The sequence below is a fragment of the Crocodylus porosus genome, unplaced genomic scaffold (genome assembly GCF_001723895.1).
Source record: "Crocodylus porosus isolate Cpor-Errol unplaced genomic scaffold, CroPor_comp1, whole genome shotgun sequence".
In the NCBI taxonomy this organism is placed as follows: Eukaryota; Metazoa; Chordata; order Crocodylia; family Crocodylidae; genus Crocodylus; species Crocodylus porosus.
Window position 1 is genome coordinate 78,963,260 of NW_017728947.1, and position 12,551 is coordinate 78,975,810.

The 12,551-nt window shown below is 43.3% G+C and overlaps 1 protein-coding gene across 9 annotated transcripts in view; it reads left to right on the plus strand.

Annotated features, from left to right (window-relative positions):
- NRXN3 (neurexin 3) overlaps window positions 1-12,551 on the plus strand; it is a 1,400,777-nt gene that overhangs the window by 916,052 nt on the left and 472,174 nt on the right. The gene's annotated exons all lie outside the window — the stretch shown is intronic.

Below are 12,551 nucleotides of genomic sequence, written 5' to 3' on the forward strand. Positions count from 1 at the left end.
CCCTCCGCTTCACACAAGCCCGGTGTGGCTGGGCTCAGCGCTGCCCCGGCAGGTGCCCAGCGTGCAGCGCCGGGTGCTGCTCAGGGCGGAGGTGAGCCAGGCTCCTGAGGTACAAATGAGGCCGAGGGAACTGGTGGCTTTATTGGAGCTCTCCTGATGGCGGGTGGATACCTGCACCCGCACCTCTGCCCCCCCACCGCTGTCAGATGCTCTGCAGTAGCCCCTGTTAGCCGAGCCCTGGGCTCCCTCTTGGGGCTCGGCTTTCATCCTGGCCTGCAGCACTCCCGGCTGCTCTGTCCCTGTGCCGGTTCTGCCAGTGCCCCTTGTGCTGTTCTGATCCTGGCTATACTTCTGCTAGCACTCAGTCCTGAGCCTGTATTGTCTCCTTTCTAGTTTGGTCCTGAGTTCACCCCCCCCTGACAGCAGCTCCTCCAGTGCGCTTGGGCTGAGATCTGCAGCACTCAGTGCCGTTCCAGTCCAGGGGTCTCTTCTACAGCTCTGCCAGTCTTAACCTCCTGCTGGGCCTGACCCCCGTGCCCCTGCTGCAGGAATGAGACAGCGCTGCCGGTGCATCCGCTTTTGCTCTTGTCCTGGTCCTTACTACAGTTCTACCATTGCACAGCGCAAATTTGAAGCATCCCTGTCTCTTGGCTTCCCTTCCCTCATCCCATTGTGCCCAGCAGTTTTGACTGTGCTCCTTGCTTCTCCTCTCCCAGATCCCCCTCTTGGTTTTTGTCCTTTGGCACTGTGCAGAAGATACCACTCCAGTTGCCTGTGAGCTCATTTGTGAGGAGTAGGGGTGAAGTTGGTCCGTAGGCCGCTTGTGAATGGGGAAGGTGTCACAGACAGAACAGAATGTTTTACAGAGAATCCTGATGTGAAGTGGCAGGGAACAGTCCACGGGGGAGCAAATAGCTTCCTCTCTGTGCGAGAGCTGGTACTGTGAACCCTCATATCTCCTTGTCAACTTCACCACCTCCCCTGAAAAACCAGCAGATTCCTCACCTGAGAGTCCAGGGAAAGACAGAAGCTGTGGTTAACTTTAGGCAGGGACCCGGGGCATTTTCCCTGTGCCCATAATGAAGTAATGAGTCAAGAGAAGCAGAAGGCTCTGTGAGCTGATGCCAAAACATGAGCCAGACTGAGATTGATTCCCCCCCAGTCGTGGCATACAGCAAAGTTGGCATGGAATCCCCTCTGGGAATGAGCAAGAGGGAGGAGAAAGGGACCGCAGAGACAGCTGGTCTTTTACCAAAACACACACTTGGTTTATTTCTGTGTTTTCCTTCCTTGTTGTGCGATAGAGGCGCTCATAATTTGGACCCATGACAGCTTTGTGGAGTCAGATCTCGGGGAGGCCATGTGTGTGCAGGCGTGCGTGTGAAGCAGGCTGTACATGAAAGGGTCTGGCTGTCTCTTGCGATTTTGATTTCTTTTCTGGATGAAAATAAAGAGCCTTGTTCTAACTCAGTTGCTCAACTCCCATTGGCTTTGAACAGGAGTGTGGGCAAGCCTCAAACCCCCAGTCTATGCTGCCTTTCCACACCAATACCTCTTCTGTACCTGCCCCACCCTGAAAGAGCATTTAGGAGCAATTTTGAAAGCAGCTTAGATTTCTGTATCTCAGTAAAGGCTGTTATGCTCCTCAGCCCTGTTAGTCCCTTTGGAGGCAGCCATCCTAGAGTACATAGCTATTTAGGCAGATAAAGAATGGATGTTTAAGCTTTCCTTTGGAGTCCACAGTGGCAAAACTCCCTTTGATATCAATGGGGCAGGAGCAGGCTCAGAGCTGGAAGTCAGCACCAGTTTTGTGGGGGTTAATATTGAAATTTCAAAGCTGGTACTTTCCAGCAGCTTTAGCTGCAACCTGTGCATGCTGAAACCTGGCACAGCGTATCACAGAGAAGCAGGTCTCGGTAAAATGATTGTTTGTACCAGGTTTATTGCCTTGTCAGCAGGTGAGCAGATGCAAGTTGGCACAGGAGGACACCAAAGCTGGCTCTGCAAATAGTGGGGATCCCTCACTTGCAGAGCCAACAGGGGTCCCACGTTTGGACCTTGCAAAACAGAGCAGGCTGTCTCTCACCTGGGGGCAGGAAGGGAAAGCCACATCCCCATCCTCTACAGCGGGGGCTTATGGCATTCCATTTTGCCAGCAGGAAAAATATCCATTGCACTGCCACATTTTGGGTTGGTTTATTTGAAGCATAGATACGATGAGGATTTATCCATTTCACAGCAGCAAACAGCCCTCTTGTCCCTCTCCTCCAGCTATTTAACCCCCTGCTGGGTCAGCTGTTTTCCCAAAGCCTGCACCAGTGGCTTGCCAGCCTTTTTTTCTCTGTTCATTGCCTGCACTGCTGAATAATATATTCTTCTGGTTGACAGATGAAATGAGAAGATTTGTATGCGTTTTGTCTTAGTGATGAATTAATTAATTTGCTTTCTCCTTTTCTCCTCCAGTGAGTATTTGTCTCTTTCCCTCCTTAATGAGTAGGGGGTATGCTGGACTTTCATGCAATGTTCGTTGTGATTGGTCCAAGCTCTCTGAAATTGCTATGTAGGGGCAGCTGGGAAAAAGGTGGTGTTTTTACTTAGCCAGGGACCAGGCTCTTTCAGACTGTTGAACAAGTCATAGTGAAATGCAGGGGCTTGTTGTGAGATACTGAGAGTGAGCAATCACCAGGGCTTGTGGGCGTAACTTGCAGGAGTTAGTCACTTTTCACAAGTTTTGTCATTTGCATTTACCTGATGTAAAGCATTTTCAGGGGTTGTTTCATCTTTCATTTCTTTTTTAAATTAGCGGGTAAAAACTAGTGCTTGTTCAAATGAGCGACTAATCCCTTAAGAACAATGGGGATATTACAAGGTATGGTTCCCACACATAGCTGTGCCAGTGTTTCCTAGTGCTGACCTGTGCATCCTAGTATTTCAGTTCTCATTTTTCTTGCAGCTTCATCAATACAGTTTGATCTTAACCTATAGCACCTTTGCTAGTCCAGTCCTGTCACCTACATTTAGTTCTCCTGGTAAATTTACTCTTGATCCATAGCATTTCCTGCTGGTTCATTCCTGCCCTTACCCCATTCTAAATAGGACTTGACTCTATGCTATTCCAGTCCTGGGGCTCTCCTGAGGTAAATTAGCAAAATGACAAAACAGTGCAGACAGTGACCCATTAGTTAATTTCATTCAGGACTTAAATTAGGGTTGCAGCACAAGCAAATGGTTTATCTAATAGCTGTGATTATGTGACTGACTAACGACTAATGCTGCATTTTTTAAATGACTAGTGGTTGCAGGCACCTAAGTGTGTAAATTCCAAAATGAGTGCCTAATTTTAATGGTCATTGCTTTTTCAAAGCACAAACCTGGCCAAAGATCAAGTCTTTTTAAGTTGTTCCAAGCTGGATGCTCAGAAAACAAAATGTCTAAAATCATTAGTCATTTCTGGTGATTTAGGATTTTTAAATGATAGTGGTTGTAGTTGTGTTGTGCTGTCATGCAGTCAGTGAATCTGCTTAATTTTTTTTTGAGGGGACTCAGTGTAAAATGGTTGAATGCTCAGCAGTTCTTAGACATGCTGATGTTATTTCCGTAAGGAGGAATTCCTTATTTTATGTATCATATGCATGCTTCTGTGTGAAATTCTTCTTATTAGGGTCCTTTGACTCATTATTGTACTGTCCCATGCAGTATAATATATCAGCCAGGATTAGGCTGAGCCTAATCAATAGCACTGGGACTGACACTTGCTCATTTGGGGCTCAGTCCTGTGAGATCCTGAGCAAGAAAGAGAAGGTACTGCAGGACTGAATGGTATTGATTTGGCATATGACACTCTGTCTTGTGGAGAAAAAATGTTTCAGGGTGGTGATAGAGGGTGCTGTGCTGCCTGAGGTGCAATCTTGCAAATCACACATAAAAAGCCTTCTTCTGTCCTTTGTGATTTTTTGGTGCATTTTGCAAGGGTAGGGGTGTTTGTCCGGATTCAGAATTAAGCCAGACTTTTGTTCCTCTCTAAAAACCCTCTGCAAATTCAGTAGAGGGCTCTTCACTGTATCGCTTTGGCTTTTTGATAGCACTGTCCTGAGTTGTCAAAGAACTGTTACTTTCTGCTCAAAAGATTACAGTATTTCAAGAATAAGTGAAGGATCCCAGAGCTTTGTTTGTATATCAATTTGGGATTTTAAAAATCTTTCTGACACTCTGGGATATATATATTCTAGCTAAATAGTCATCGTTGTTATAAGTGAAAATGGCAAGCTCTAATTTTGCCCTATTTATCACCCTTTTCTCTTGTTTTATAACTTGTATAAGTTACAATTATAAGTAATTATTAAAGCTAATTTTATTAAAGTCACCACAAGATTATACCCCCCATTTTTCTCCTATTCTTCCATTATTCTATAGTAACATCAAAATACACAACTTGGGCAATGTTAGGTACATCACTATGATGATAGTGGGCTGTGGTGTCTTTTGCACCGTGTTACATACTCTACTGCTGCTGCAATCAAAAAGGCCTGGCCTGGGATGGAGCCATCTTTTGCTGCTTCATTAAAGGTACAGAATAATCTCCCAGTGGAGGTAGTGGACATCCCTTCACTTAAGTAATTTGAAAGAGGACTGATCAAAGCAATGTACAGTATTCTGCAGTGAACAATTACCAATAAGTTCCAGCTGAGAATTATATTGGACAGGTGCTATTTGACTCCTGCCCCACCTCCACTTTTTTTCCCCTTTCTTCATCCCCTCCCCTTCAATCCCTTTTTTTTACATTATAACCTAAAGTGATATAAGGTTATATCATGCTTTCTGATTAATTGTCCTAGGTAGCAGTTCTGCACTGGAAGGGAAATGGACTGAAAGATATAGTGTATTCTTTGTCCAGTTTCTATTATTTTAGAGGGCTCCTTTGATTATTAAACTGATTTCACCAAGGAAAGGAAAAAGGAGGCATGGTTTCAGTGTAAATCATATACCAAACAGTTTGTATCTACCAGTATTATGCTTGATGTATCTTATGACCTTGAACCAGTTACTTTCCCTCTCTATCTTTTTACCCACCTGCAAAATGAGGACTAGACTACAAGCTTATGTCTTGGCTGGACTGATAGGCTGCATTCATTCAGGTGCTTTGAGATCCTCAGCAGGAAGCAGTGTAGGTGTGTAAAGTCCTATCTTTAGTTCTTTAGGTGTTTTGGATGTCAAAGCTGCCCAAAGAAAACATCAAGTTTGAGCTCCATCTGAGAAGAAGGGAGTGCATCTCTGAATTCTGGACACAGAGCCTGATGGTGTTTTCCCTATTGGCTCTGAAGTTTGAATGGGGTCTAGCGGCACTTGCCACCTTTGTTGTTTTCAAAGGGCTGGAAAGAGGATTTTCAGAGGAAGCGCTCGCTATTCGGAATTCCAAACAGGCGCTAGGAAGGCGGGGCTGTAATTCACCATGGCCCCTTTGCCTTTCACTCGAATTACTTCTCTTGCTCTCTCTTTGTGTGCGTGTGTTGTTTTTGCACATTAAAACATAACTGTATACCCCTGAGTGACTTTTCCCCAAACTATGAATTTAAAGTACTTCCAACACTGTCTTTTAGAATTTGAATATAATTATATGCTTTGGGTGTAAATTGTGGTTTTTGCTACATAAGAAACTAATGGAAATGATCTGCCTGTTCCTGTAGTTTACAGATTACATGCTTTAGATCTGGGGATATATATTTAGGCTGCTTTGCTGTATGGTACATTAAAATGAAAATGAACTTGGTGTGAGCTATAGTGGTTGCTAAGCATGAATAGCTTGTTGATAAAGGACAATACTAAGTAGAACCAGTGTTAGGGTTTTACCTTAACATCTCCTTCCTTTGAACCTTTGGTTTCTTGATGTTCTTGTCAATGGGGAGAAGGTGGGTGAAAGGGACAAGGCAGTACCATACTCCTCGTATCTGCAAAAGCTCGAGAGGGCAGGGTGAATGAATCAGACTTCCATGAAAGATTGTTCATAAAAGTCCAGGCTTGCTCATTTTGAATACTACATAGTAGAAGAGTCAAGGAGTCCTTTATTTTTTAGAGCACTCATGAAAAAAGTGGCAGTCAAGTGCCTCCCTCTGTTTATTCAGAGGCAAGGTACAGCAGAGAACCTGCAGGGCAAGCTTTCCCCACATTCCTTATCCTCAGGCCTCAGCTGGCCTGGAAGTACCTCCTCTGCGGCTGAGAGTGAATTCATTTTCTACACATAAAACAGAGATCTCATTTGTTTTTAGCACTTTGCTTTTAAACATCATAATGCATAAGATGAGCCAGTTGCCAGAACCTCAAGGCAAATCTTACCTTTGACCTTTCTGCTAATATAATATCACCTAGTATGTGAATCCATGCCTCCCTCTAGTGGCTGGCTCCTGCAATGATAGCCACCTGCTACTTACACCACAGCAAGGTGAGTTATTCCTTTACCCCAGGCAGTGGGGACATTGTAGTAATGTGAGATAAATGTATCTAGCTGGGTGGCCAGTAGGTTTGGTGCTGAATTGTCTGGGTTCAGCCCTAATTAATGATCATGTTTCAATTCACTTGGGGTCTGTTTAGACTCTGCTAAGCAGTGGCTTAACTAAGGTGGGACAACTGAAGCAGCCACCAGTGGTGCAGCAGGAATTGGTGGTTCCTGCTGCCTCTGTCTGTGGCAGCTGCCCCAGGCACCTTGGCTGCTAAGACACATCGTAGTAAAAAACTGCACACCCGCTCCATGTGCGATGCATTTTGAAATGGATGTAATATAGCCACCTTAGTGCAGTGATGGGTATATGCCAATATACACTTATTGGCACACAGCCAGCAGGGCATTGAGAAAGCTACATTACATCTCCATTTGGGTGTACCGTATCTAGAATGGGCATGACATTCCACTGGTGACACTGCAAACAACTGCGCATTGGGGAAGTAGTGGATGCTGTGACCAGTGTTGGAAGATGAAGTTGAGTCACCGGCATATCTTCCTGTGTTGTTCTTCCAGTAACACTACCCCACGTGCATTATCTGGGAAGAGAACGTGACAGACAATGCAGTAGACAAATACAGATGACTAATTTTTTTTACAGCATCTTTATTTTTTATACAGCATCTTTCCTTGCTGGGCATTAGAGTGTCTGAAAACTGTGTTGGGAAATGCCAGATCATAGTGTCTTGTTACTGTTAGTATGAAGACTCAAAGCACTGCTCAGTGCTAGTCTAGAAAGCTAGCCTGTCATAGCATTTTTGTGCTAATTAGCTTACCAAAAATGGTTTTGGCTCCATATACTTCCTTCAGGTTTGGATAAAATAAAACCTTTGTTACAGACTCACAATGAACATCTCCACAAGTAGAACCAAAAGTGGTTCACTTTTGCCACTGCCTGGAACACAAAGGCACTGTAGGATAGCTTGCAACCGTGGAACCTTCACCTTGGGTTTGTGAAATGGAGAACTTTTAATATCTGGGTGAACAGGCAAGGTTTGGGGCATTCATTTGAACAAAGTCTTCAAATTACCTGTCTTTCATCTTTTGCTTCTTTTCTAAGATCTGTTGACCACCTAAGCATATTTTACCCAATAAGGTCTCAGGTGCTTATTGATATTGTAGTAACTGCACTAGACTGTCTGTATTATTGCTTTATATAGAGGATGTAGCTCTGGTCCCACAGCTCTGTGGATCTTTTGGAACCTTGCCTAGATGATAGAAATCAGCACCTAAAAAACTGATTTATTAATTCTTTCCTTTGTTTCTTCTTCCTTGTCCACCTTCTGTATGGTAGCTTATCTAATGCATCTCTTGTGTTTGATGTGTTCAGCTATAGTTTATGATGTTCCAGGCTTTATGCAAAGTAATTCTTTATTCGTTGATGACTGCTGAATCAGTTTTGTGCAATGGTTTCCTTTCAACCCAGAAATTAGAACGATGGTGGCCTTGTCCGGTACTAGAGATATTCATATGTGAAAGTGGCCTTCACCCGGCTATCTACCTCTCTATCCGTATGACAGGGCTGCAGTGGAGGGACACCCTCACTACATCTTTTCTTTGCCACGAAGTGATGTGTGCCACAGCTGCTGCCAGTTGCCCTAGTCTTGCTCCCATACATGCAGGCTAACACATTTCCGTCAGGCTAGTTTTGCAAAGATATTGATGGCTTTGAATGTCTTTTAACTTTTTATTAGCTCACCACTGAGTCTGTTCTCCTTCCTGTGCCCTCATGCATTCAGAGGCAGTTCATTAGAAGCAAGGAAAAGGCAAAGAAATTAATTTTCCTTGAGAGATGCATTCAGCACCTCATAAGGGGAAGAAGGAGGAGAGGCAGAGTATAAGATTTCCCTCTCTCTTTTCTTCTGGTGTGCATGTGTGCAGCTCATGAAGAAAAATGTCTTGTATCCTGCAGGCGTTAATTTAACCCTTGACTTGCTTATGAGAGACAAAGCTTTATAGCTCTTTGAGAATACAGTGCTTGCTGTAGACTGAAACAGAGTAAGGTGATCATGACAACCTTCCTCAGATAAAGATAGGTATTGCACTAGTTTGAGAAAAAAAGAACAGGCCTTCAAAAACAAAGATGTAGGGGCCAAATACTCCTTTGCATGAATGCTGACAGTACAAATCCAAGTTTATTCAATTTTAGGCAACTCTTACTTCAGGTTTACATTGGCCTAAACTTATGGACTGGTTTCTAGTTAACAAGCTGTCTAACCTGGTTGCTCCCACCAACCAAGCCATTAGGAAAATGTGAGTTGGCAGCATAGGCGATCTTTCCTATAGAGCTGATATTTTCTGCTTTACTGGAGTATATATAGAGGCTGAAAACCTATCCCCATCAAAATCAAAGGAGTTGTGCCCCTGGCTTCAGTGGGGCTGAGATTCGACATAATGAGGCTGCAACAGCTCATGGTGGTGGTTAATACTTACAGCTTAGGGGTGGGTGTAAGAAATAAGTTTTCGTCCTGGCTCTGGCAGTAACATGCTGCGTGGCAGATCCCTGGAGCAAATTGTTTGAGTAATGTGTGTCTCAATTCCCTCTTCATTAAATGGAAATAGTGTTTTGAGGCCAAATGTGTTCTGAGGGTTCTGAGATCCTAGGATGGCCGGTGATAGAAGAGGAGCATCGAACCTTTGTCATCTCAGAATACTTTGAAAGGAGGTCCCTGAACTGCAGCTGAAGTATTTGGCAGTTTGAATTCAGCAGATGCAGCAGCATTGTGAGATCTTGTAGCATCTCTGTATCGTGCCCTGGCTCTGGGATTTCATCTCTAGTGCTCTGTGGGATGCAGGTCTCTCTTAATGCAGTCAGTCCTAGATCTCTGTCAGTCAGAATCATTTGCACTCCCTGTTCTTTGTGGTTAAGGTCCAATATTTTCTTTGTTTGGTCACTGCTATAATTTTGTCATAAATACTCCACCTATGCAGGAAACAGAAGCATGCATATTACTTTCTCTTCCTCTTTAATCCCTGAGTATTGGGAGGACAGAGACAGAACAGACCCTTTATATCAATGCCCTGAAAGAAGCCAATCACTCCATCTCAGCTCTTCGCTTACAGGCACCATCCCCTATGCTTTCCTCATCTTTCTCCTGCCACCAAGTGAGACTCTTTCTGCAACTGTTCAATCAATCCATTCTACCAGAGATTGCAAGCTAAATTATAGAGGTGATTCCAGCCAGCAAGGAGAAAAGGAGGGGAGGGAGAGGGAAATTAAACTGAAGTGTAAATCAGTCAAGAATACAGTTCCCATTCTTCCTTTCTCTTTAATCAGAAGTAACAGGAGAGGAGGATCATCAGAAGACCCATTAAAGACCCAAGTAGTTCCCAACTAAAGACATGGGCAATTTGAAGCCAGAGGAAAAATATAGTCTAACTAAAGAAAAAAGAAATAAAGATGTATCAGAGCTTATCACCAGGGTCACTCCTATGGATTTGTCTTATATCATGAGAATGGGAGGGCACAGCCTTCTGTATGGAAGATCCCAAATTTGAGCACTTGTTCCCCTGAACTCCGTGTTGTCAGTCTTCAAGTTCTAGTGCAAAGCATATTTGACCTTGATTTTAGATTCTGAAGTGTTCCCCACTTCCCTCACGCACCTGGAGTATTAAGTTGGCTAATGTGCTATGCATCCTTCAAAAGTTACCCTTAAATCTTTTTTAACATGGCACGGGCAGCTATTAACTATACTTAGACCAGGGAATAAATATTGTTAACAGCTTGCCTACTGCTGTAAAGTGTAAAGGAAACTTTGTTTAGTGGTTTAGGGTTACTCATTGTTGGGCAGGGTGACCGCTATGGCTGCCCACGATGCAGAAAACTAGATAACGATTTGCTATCACACAAAATAAATTATGGTTGAAAGACTAGGTTGCACTGCAGTCTGAGATGATGGGGTATGTGTATGTGTGTGCCTTACATGAACACACGTGCACTCACGCATGCACATGTATGTTTATGATTTCTTCAGGAAATACAGCTCTGTTTAAGTGCAGTGTCTGAATTGTGTGTGTGTGTGTTTGTCTGTCTCTATGTATAGGGGGATATGTAATATATTTCCTCAGGGAAGCTTGGTTCAGTTCAGAAACAGTAGTGTCTGGTTTTTATATGTTTGTTGAGGGTTAGGGCTATGTGGCATTCATTTCCATAGGGAAGCTCAGTTCAGATGCCAGAAAGGGGTAGGGGCTCTGTGTGTGTGAGTACGTGCGTGTGTGTGTAGTGTAGTGTAGTGTTATTTCCCCAGGGATGCTGAGTTAAGATGAGGCAGTGGAATCTCAATTAACTTTGTTTCTTCTTTTATCCCATTTCACATCTAGACTTACTGTCCCACAATGATCCTTTTATTTGTCCTTCTGTCATTCATTACTGTTTGTAAACTCCCCCCCCAAACAACCCAGAAAACCCCAACCCCCTGAAACATCAAATCCTTCTTAGACTGATTCAGTCCTAAGCCTGATTCTGTCCCTAATATGGCAAACTTGCCTTCTCCAACACCCCCCCCCCACACACACACAGAGTTCTGTAAAGAATTTGGAGGCAGGAAGGGAGTATTTCATACTTCAAATCCTCTAAGATTTTTCTCTCCTCACACTGCTTCCTTCCGGGGGCTTGCCTTAAAGAAAAAAAATCCTTGTCTTGCAAAGCCAAGATGTGGTGCCATCACATTTAAGCAGCATGTGATGTTACCTTGCTTTACAATGCAGTGTGTGGAAAGATTTACACAGGTCTTTTCTATAAGTAGCACTTTATAACATTATCAAAAAAAAGATAAGAAAAAAATGATCCTTCTATGACAAACCTTCCACCCTTTTGAGGTGTTCAGTAGTCTGGTTCTGTGCAAAAGACAACTTTTCTGGTGTCTTTGATGTCCCAGTTGATGCATTCTGGGGCATTCACAGGAAGCTCCGAACAAGGAAAATGTATACACCATTTTTCAAAATCTTTTGGGCCAATACCTTCACATATCTAAAGGAAAAATCAGGGCAGTTTATCATTAAAAAGGGGTTTCAGGGAATCTACAGCTTGGCTCCAGATCAGGAATTCAAAGACAAGCTTGTAGCAGTAGGGAGATCCCCTAAAGGGCTGTGCTTTTGCCCTAGAACAAAAAAGGATTAGCTTGTAAAAAATCTCTCTGTTCTAATCCTAGCTGAGTCATGGTTGTTGTGGGGCAAACCACTCAATTGCTTTATGCCTGTATCAAACCTACCTGGGCGAGTGGGTCAACAGAGCTAGGAAATGCAGCATCTGAACTCAGGTTCATCGAGAGACTAAATTGCCCCGAAGTGCTCTGCTCCAGGGAAATTTACAGTGTGATCAATGAAATGGCAACACGAATACTGACTAGACGTTGTTATACAATTAGAAGACACATATCCAAATTAAAGAAAGAAATTCATCCCATAAGATGTTAAGAATTGCCATATGCATTGGTCCATCTGGTCTGGTATTCTGTCTCTGGCAGTGGCCAATGCCATATGCTACAGTTGGAGGCATATAACCCCTATGATACATTTAATTGCACATCCTAGGGGAGGGGTATTTTTTCTTGACCTCACAAATGACAATCACCTTATGTTGTGAAGAATTAGAATTGAGAGTCCTTTTGAATTTATTTTACCTTTTTTTATTTTTTTTGCAATTTCAGATGCTCTTCTTATTCATGACTGTGTCTGCTTTTATCATTTTTCATGTAGCAGTTACCATCCAAGCATTTCAAAGCATTTTACAAACCATGCTAAATCATCATGCTGTTCTTACCATATAGACAATTAGTAGTATATTCTAAGGGACAAAAAGGGCAAGTAATTTGCTAAGTTCAAACACTGAGCCAGAGGCAGAGCTGAGAAGAGAATTCACAGGCTGCACTGTCCACCAAACACAGAGGAATGGAAAGCAGCAGCTCCTGAATTTGAATCCCATTTCTGCAACTATCTTCTGTGGCTAAAAACAAACCACTCTCTATGTGCTAATCATTCAGCCTGTAAAATGGGATTGCCAGTACCCTCCTTTCTCAGTGAAGTTTGGGAAATGTTAACTGGTAATTGGGCTAGATTG